This window comes from Coptis chinensis, unplaced genomic scaffold, assembly GCF_015680905.1.
Source record: "Coptis chinensis isolate HL-2020 unplaced genomic scaffold, ASM1568090v1 utg5391_pilon_pilon, whole genome shotgun sequence".
Taxonomy (NCBI): domain Eukaryota; kingdom Viridiplantae; phylum Streptophyta; class Magnoliopsida; order Ranunculales; family Ranunculaceae; genus Coptis; species Coptis chinensis.
In genome coordinates this window covers 117759-126291 of record NW_028238166.1, presented here as the reverse complement: position 1 = coordinate 126291, position 8533 = coordinate 117759, and the positions used below count along the sequence as shown (strand labels likewise).

The window sequence follows — 8533 nt, the reverse complement described above, 5'->3', positions numbered from 1 at the left end:
AATTTCAAGTATGTTGTAACGTTTTTAATTCCAAATATGTTGTAACGTTTTTAATTCCAAGTATGTTGTAACGTTTTTAATTCCAAATATGTTGTAACGTTTTTAATTTCAAGTATGTTGTAACGTTTTAAATTCCAATTATATTGTAACGTTTTTAATTTCAAGTATGTTGTAACGTTTTTAATTTCAACTATGTGCAAATCTTATTCAACAAATCACAATCTTATTTAAACAAAACAAACTTGATAAAATTACACTTAACGTAAAAATACAGAAAAGCACCAAAACTTGATGAAAGTACGCTTAACGAGAAAATTCAACTAAGACAAATCAAACTTAAACAAACATGATGAAAGTACAGTTAATAGAAAATACATAAAGCACACTTAAAAAACACAGTTAACAAACTTAAACAAACTTATTAGTTGTTCCTTTGGTTGTGGCGTGCACCATAATGTGCCCAATGATGTTCAACCAGATCATTCTTCAATTGTTGATTAGTAGCTCCACAACGAATACTTAATGTCCTAGCTACCATGTTTTGCACAAACAGATGGTCATTACTCTGCATCTCAACTTCATGCCGCAACCGTTCATCTGAAGGTGGTTTCCACTTTGGAAGTTGTACATTACGTTCATTCTCAACAATCATGTTGTGAAGTATAATACATGTCTTCATTATACGGGATAGAGCTCCTCTGTCCCATCGACGAAAGCGAGCTAACAATTGCAAATCTAGCACGTAAAACACCAAAACCACGTTCCACATCTTTACGAAAGCTGCTTCTTGCGCTTTTTGCAAAATTAGTATCCATAGGAGTAGCGGGGAGATGGGATTGTTTGAATCGATGTAGCCCATGGTCGATATATTCCATCGGCAAGGTAGTAGCCCATATTGTAAGGATTGTTATTAACTTGATAAACACAAGCCGGAGTTTTCCTCGACTAAATTATCAAATAAATGAGAATTATCTAACACATTAAGATCATTACACGATCCAGACCATTCCAAAGTATGCGTGCAAAACCATAGCTCCCGGTCTACAACCGCTTCCAAAATCACGATTAAACTTTTCTAGCATGGCCTAAATGAGTTCCATGCCACGCAGTTTGGACAATTTTTCCATACCTAGTGCATACAAATTCTAAACTACCCAACATACCGGCCAACCGCGTTCTTCACTTCATCGCAAGCAAACGTGTTACATCTTCTTCCGTTGGGCTTCCGGTATTGTTCTTCAAAAACATTGACAACCGCATTGCGAGAAATGATGAAGTGATTCTCGGGCGTACTCTCGACAAGTTTTATCCAGTTGATCCATTGAATCACCGACAACCATAAGCAAGCATCGTATTGCGGTACCGCCATTTTACCAAACCCAAACCCCAAACCAAGAGCATCAAAATTAAAATATGAATCAAAATTAGTGACAACTTCCAATATATTGTTAAAAAGTGGTCTTCTCATACGAAACCTCTGACCGAAACTTACATGCTTTATAAGTTGGTCTATCGCCAAAATAATCGGCTACCAACCGTTCATGCGCGCAATCCAACACGATCGCGGTTAGTGTATTCTCTACCATCAACAGATCCACCCCATTTTGGTACAGATAAAGCGTTGAAAGCGGAATCATTGACGCCACTACAACTGCATCACTTTGCATTTGTTGAACGATTACGGTATTTTCATCATCATCGTCGAAAATTAGTTCACTTACTCTTTCGCAATTGCTGCTATTATGACTACTAGAACCCATGACAAAATATAAAAAGTTTGATTGATGAGAGGAGATGAAGAAATGATGGATGCTTCAACTGTGATTCATATGTGATATATAACGAGAAAGTGGAGGGAATAATGAAACCAATATGGATTGGCTTCATAAAAATGGGGGAATTGATGGATCCAGGACAACTTGTGCCGTTTATAAAAGATTAATGTTTGCAGGACAACTTTAGCCGTGCGAAATGAAAACAAGAATTTTTCTTATTTCGCGTTGGTACTTGATTCATTTTTGACTTTTTTGATTCCTTAAAAACGCTGATGTGTCACAATTGCAAATAGCAATGCGTTGATGATGCTCTAAGGGGAGAAGACTGAAGAGAGGGGAGGTGATTATACTTTAATATTTGATTGTATACGATGTAAATATGTAATAACTTATGTTACTACCTCTATAAAAACACCAGCATACCTTTAAAAGAGGTTGAAGGATTAGTGTCCATATCCATCTCATCATCTCGCTACTATCGACCTCTGACCGGGCTCCTTGGAACATCACCAGAACCTTGCAACAGATCATCCAAATCCCAGAGCTACATGGATAAATTACAACATGTCAAATACTTTAAGCAATGTCTTAGATTCTATCTCAAGAAAATTTAATATATGGAGCGGAGGATATGAAATGGAAATGAAGGATATGGATTCTGTTTGCAAACAATAGGTATATATCTCATCAGTCCCACAGATTCCTCAAAGGGGATAGGAAAACGCTCAAGAGATTAAACCTAAGTTACATTGACACGGATACGTGCATCCAACTGTCCATATCTGACATGGATACGAAGTGTCTGACATGGTGAAAAATAAAAAACTGATGTATAGTACATACAATAAGTGTCCGATACGGACACGTGGAGTCTATTGCCATATGTTGTTATTTGGGTAATATGGAAGAACATAAATCATCATATTTTCAAGAACAAAGAATGTTCGGTCTCACAAACGGTCAGGGAGATCAAAGGTGTGTTGTGGTATTGGATGTCTAATTATGAGGAAAGGCAACAATACCAATTCAAGAACTTGGTACTAGACTGGCCTCGTGTGATAATGGCCGACTCCAGGGATGTTAATATTCTAGGGATGCTATTTTCGTTTACTTCCCTGTATGTTTTCCTTTCAGTTGCAGAACTTGTAGTGTTCTCACTCACTATCTGTAACAGTTTAAAGTCCATTCTAATAAAATATATTTATCCAAAAAAAAAATACGGACACGTAAATACGTATCCGACACGGATTATTTTTGAAATATGGCGTGTCCATGTAACATAGGATTAAACTATTCAAACAGGTTTTGTTCTTTGAACTGATTGATTTTCCACTTCTCTTACAGAAATAAGTATATCCAACGAGTAGTGGATCAAAAGCTATAGCAATTAATATTTATAATAGAAAGTAAAAAAAAAATTCTCTAGTAGTAACCGCAAGTACGTCATCTCTCTACACAGATGCATAAATTTGTACTAAACAACTACGTCAATTGAGTGCAAAACTGAATTTCGATATAACATTATTTATAAATATATGTATCATACTATCAGAGAGAGAGAGCATCATATACCTTCAACATTTGATCATGTGAAATACTGCCCAAGAACTTCCTATCATGAGAATAAGCTGCAAGATATAACACAAGATTAAGCAAGCTTGAATTTAAAGAATAAACTGCAAGATATAACACAAGACTAAGCTAGCTTGAATTTAAAGCACACAAACTGGCAGTAAAGGGGGAAGGTGCAAATGAAAAAAAAAAAAAAAAAAAAAGGGAGGCATTGACCATCTGAAGGCCCGCAGTGGAAGAATTCACTTCAAAATACAAGCTAAACTCGTGATTACACAAAATTCCACTTTCATTTCAATAGTCAGACAAATGGTTGGAGATAATATTCTCAAAAAAAATTTAAGGTTCTCACAAAAGGGTTAAATTACAAGTTCAAGTTTTTTCTCGTTGGAGGGGAGGGGGTGGATGGATGGATGGATTTGCAGCTGGGACTTGGTTCAGAAGAGATATAATGCAGGTTTCAAGGTTTGGTTCCCCTGAGTATAATGGTATAATGCAGAGTACTAAGGGACTCTTATACCACCAGTAAATAAAGCACCTTAAACAAACACACACACACAGTTGTACCAAGTCGCTCAACAGGATATTCAGAATGCTCAGCAATTGGTTGAATTATTCTATTGGGTAAGATCCCAATCAAGCTGGATTTGAACAAAGACAGCGTTAGCAAATATATGAGGACCACTAGATAACAAATAGGAAAACATTATCTTTCATCTACATTATCCATCATCTCCATCCGTTCAACACTACATAAATGACCAATGTGCACACATTAGGCCAATTCTCCACCAATATATTCTGCGATTCGACAATGATGGTTGGCTGACCCAAAGTGTGTACCCCCTTTGCGCTAAAGAACAAGTCCTGTTACCTAATGAGTCCATTTTCTGTTCCAGTAATAACTCTATCTTCATCAAGCTAAAACCAAAATAAGCAAAAATAGTTTAGAATAATGTAACTCGTATTTTGTAATCCAATGAAAAATATTACAGCAAAATGCACTCACCTTGAGTAATACATCGATGGAGTTAGACTGAAATCCAAGAAAAAGCGGTCAACAATCCGATAAATATAAATTTCAAGTTAAGATGTCTCTAATTTTAATAAATATAATTATAAGTGAAAAGAGAAAATGAACTGTTGATTCCCAAATTTTGTTCCGACATTTTTTACTAGCATACCTGCAATCCTTGAAATATCCCCAAGAATACAGTAACAAAACCCCATTCTGAGTTCCACAGATCACTTTTCGGCCATTCTGATAAGAATATATACTTATCAAGGAAGATCAAGTAATAATTAACACACTTACGTAAAAAATAACTCCTTTGATATTTAGCATCACAAGCTAACTCCCATGAAGAACACCAACACAACTACGCTCCTCAAAATACATGACCAACCGTTTCCTAACCCATGAAAAAAGAGGTAACAGAAACGATACCATTTTTAATACCTAGAATAATGGAAAACATCATATTTCAAAAAACCATATTCCAAGACTCAATGTTTGCCCAATTCACCTTTCTAACAAGATAAGAGCTTGAAACCTCAATGATACCAACCATAATCCTCTCATTGACCCAATAAAGAGGTTTCTCATATCCAAAATTTCAATGGATACATAAATGCAACAATAAATGGTCCATTGTTGCAACGATGAATCTATGTTTAATGTTTCTCATATACTCGTGCTATCAACTTGCGGAATCCAACACAACTACACTGACTGTACGACATACTAAGTCTAGATGTTTGTTTCTGAGCAGTATATGACCATGCGTCTACCACATAACCCAAAGTTGAAGGACAAAATGTAACTTCACCTTCATCAGAACTACTGAAAGGGGCTCATCCTCAGAAAACTCAGACTGCGTTAGGACCTAACAACGTCATACAACAACCAAATAAAATTATTTATTCAAAACTGAAGTGAGAAGTACAATAAGCGTAATAATACCAACTGTCTGCAAGAAAATTTTCTAGAATTAAAAGAAATAGACAACTTACTTTATTTTTTCTAAGACTGCAAACAGATAGAGTGCCGTCCCCACTACTCAGCAAAAAATAAAGTGTGAAGCTTAGACATGTGCTTCAAACCTCAATAAGAAACATATACGCAAGCCAGAGTTGCATAAAAGAACGACGTAATATCATAAATATGAAAGAAAATAGATCTACCTCGTTCCCAAAAGTTTCAATGAATCCGCCGCATAAGTCATATCAGAAATGTACTCTTCATGGGCGTCAAAAGAATTGCAGCAAGTACGTTGCCTTGTATCCCAAACCTATGGAATGAATTCTATAAAGCATCATGATAAAGAAAAGTAACTGGTATTTCATCAACAGACATATAAATGGAGTTTAAGATTAGTAATGACTAAATTGGGGATGATGAAGTCTACAAACAAGATAAGATACTTCACTTTGGTTCTTCTTACCAATTGAATCGTGGGATTAACATATCACGAAATTGCGAAACCATTAAATTGCTCCTAGTAATAGGACGTGAAACTGATTCATGGTTATATCACAAATAGATTCATCTAGCTTAGAGGGATCAGATAGTAACCTAAGGTGCCATACCTATTCGGCAGTTTGGGTGAAAAAAACAAGTGTATAAATTTATAAGCCCAGAGTATGTTTAAACACAAAGGAGGTCACTATATGCTAAATTCGAGGAAAATCCCTTGATGGCAATAATAATGAATATAGACAAAGTGTGGATAACAGCACCTTGATGCAGCCATTATCGTCTCCTGAGGCAATAGTGGTTTCAGTCAAGTTGACCAAGCGATTTACAGCTGCCCTGCACGACAACAGAGCAGAAGAATTAAATAAAATTCCTCACAAGAATAAAGTAAAATAAAAACTTACTCATGGGCATTATCCAAACGAGCAATTGTTGCTCAAGTTTGAACATCCGTAGCCAGAATAGAGAAATCAGGAGAAGCAGTCAAAATCGCTGTAAAACAACCCAAAGTGAGAAGAAGAAGAGTAAAGAATGCAATTTAGGGAAGAAAAAAAAAGAAAATGAAATAATACCGGTACCGCCATTGATAAAACGAACAGCTCTACAAGATTCTTCGTGTGCATGTATTTCGAAAACCTTTTCTAGGTTGAGTACCGATTGCAGCATACCGATACCTGTAGTTAAGATTCAATTGAATAATTACATGATGAAGATGATGAAAGTGAAAGTGAAAGTGAAAGAACAACTTACAAGTGAAGATCACCAGTGATGAGACCAGCAGTGACGAGAGGGCTTGACGGGTGGAAGTCCAAATCAAACGGTAGCTTTCCCAAATCTATCTCCATTAAACCCCCCTCGGTGTTAGGGTTTTGACTTTTGACGCGGTCCAAATCTCTTATTTTAGATCAATCAAGTAAAAGCCCACAGTTTTATTATGGACGGACCTTCTTTTATAGACATACCATCGGGCTTTGCAAAATGAATATGCCTAGTTGCTTCACCGCCCACCAACTCTCTCCGGTAAAAACGAGGGGTCGAGTGAATAGTGAATGTGTGTGGACGTAGGGGCATTTTGGTCATTTCACATTTTTTTAAATTATTTTTTAAATTTTTGAGAGATAAAATAGTAATTTAATATTAATAAGCTTTAAAAAAAAGTCTGTGGATCCCATGAGTACCAACTAATGTGGCCCAATAAAAGCCCAATTCAATACAAACTCACACTTAGAGCCCATGCTCAGAGCCCAAAAAACCCACGCTCAAAGCTCATGTTCAGAGCGTATCTACAATAAAGCCCACACTCAGAGCCAATGTTCAAAACTTATGCTCAAAGCCTACATACCTACACATAAAATCAATATCAATTGCGCACATGTTTTGCGAGTCAAACAACTTCCACAACTTCATCCACATTCAAGATTCACTTCCATCAACTTCATATCGTATGACAGTTCTCCCGCCAGTTCTCCAACTTCATCCCACGATTGGACAGTTCTTCCGCCAATTCTCTAACTTCATCCCACGATTGGAATATTGGAGAACGAAGAAGTAACTATCACCAATCCTACCTATAAAATCCAACCTTTGTCATTTTTCCATAACTACGCAATCGAGACTTGATCCCAAACAATATCTTTGGGTACGTAGGCAACTTCAAAACCAAAGTCCAGTCTCAACTCTCCCCAACATCCATCTCCTTCGCAATCTCCTCCGAAAAAAACACTTTCGACCCAACTGGTGTGTTTAGGCAAATCTTGTCGAAACAGTAGGCTCCACTACAATTAATTGGAGACGCTAATGGAGGCTATCACATATCTTGAGCATGTTGTTACCAAGGTCAGTTATTTTTCAACTGTGGATGAGTTTATTGCAAGCAGTTATATATATAGATGCTATCGACAATGCTTCTCCTTTCTATGCAAATCCTAAAATGTAGATGTTATCGAAGAAAAGGATTTAGAAGTAGTGTAGATGGTGTGATGCCGAGTTGCATGCACAATACACTGTCTATTTATGTAGTAAGTACAACACAAATTGGATATTCCTTAACTGTGTCAGGATAGATGAACCTAGCATATTCATTTCTAAATTATATTAGTGGAGCTAACGATGTGGTTATAACAAACAAATACAAGGATTACATTGATTCAGTTCGTCATTTGTTGGACCTATAATAATTACTTTGAAGAATTTGGAGGAAAACAACTAAGCAATACCATGTGCTAGCCATAATGTAGAGCTGATCCACCCTGCTGGTGGAAGTTGCAGTAGGTTGGTAATGTGAACTGATTGACCTTTTGACTGTTATTTATGTCATTTGCATGATCAACAGGTATATGCATGGGGATTCAGTCTAGGCCTCAACATCGAGTTGAAGAAAGTTGCATAAAGATGAGGATCTGAAAAGAAGAGGCTATTTCTCAATTTCTCTTCTCTATGAGCTCTAGGACTGCAGGACCAAGCTAGGCTAGAATGGAGAACAAAGATATATCTCCAAAAGCTATTTTGCAGATCACTGATTTTAATAGAGCAAGATGTTCTGATGCTTTTAGTAAGGATCAGAAGTTGGAAGCTCAGATTTATAAACCTAGCCAGTTATACTTTCTTTTAGATACTTGGTCACCTCCTATCTCACCATGGGCTAAAGTAAATAGTAATGCTGGATTTGACAGGGTTGGTAGTAAAGCTGCAGCATGAACAATATGTCGTA

The 8533-nt window shown here is 36.6% G+C and overlaps 1 pseudogene across 1 annotated transcript; it reads right to left on the bottom strand.

Annotated features, from left to right (window-relative positions):
* Positions 1 to 804: 804 nt before the first annotated feature.
* Positions 805 to 6793, bottom strand: LOC147473031 (WD repeat-containing protein 55-like; annotated as a pseudogene). The gene is made up of 14 exons (XR_015210602.1): positions 6574 to 6793; positions 6396 to 6497; positions 6228 to 6315; positions 6087 to 6159; positions 5532 to 5638; positions 5361 to 5403; positions 5177 to 5233; positions 4530 to 4608; positions 4357 to 4403; positions 4222 to 4268; positions 3915 to 3988; positions 3348 to 3403; positions 2266 to 2319; positions 805 to 945 (listed from the first exon to the last, which is right to left on the bottom strand). The product of XR_015210602.1 is annotated as a WD repeat-containing protein 55-like (transcript).
* Positions 6794 to 8533: the final 1740 nt, after the last annotated feature.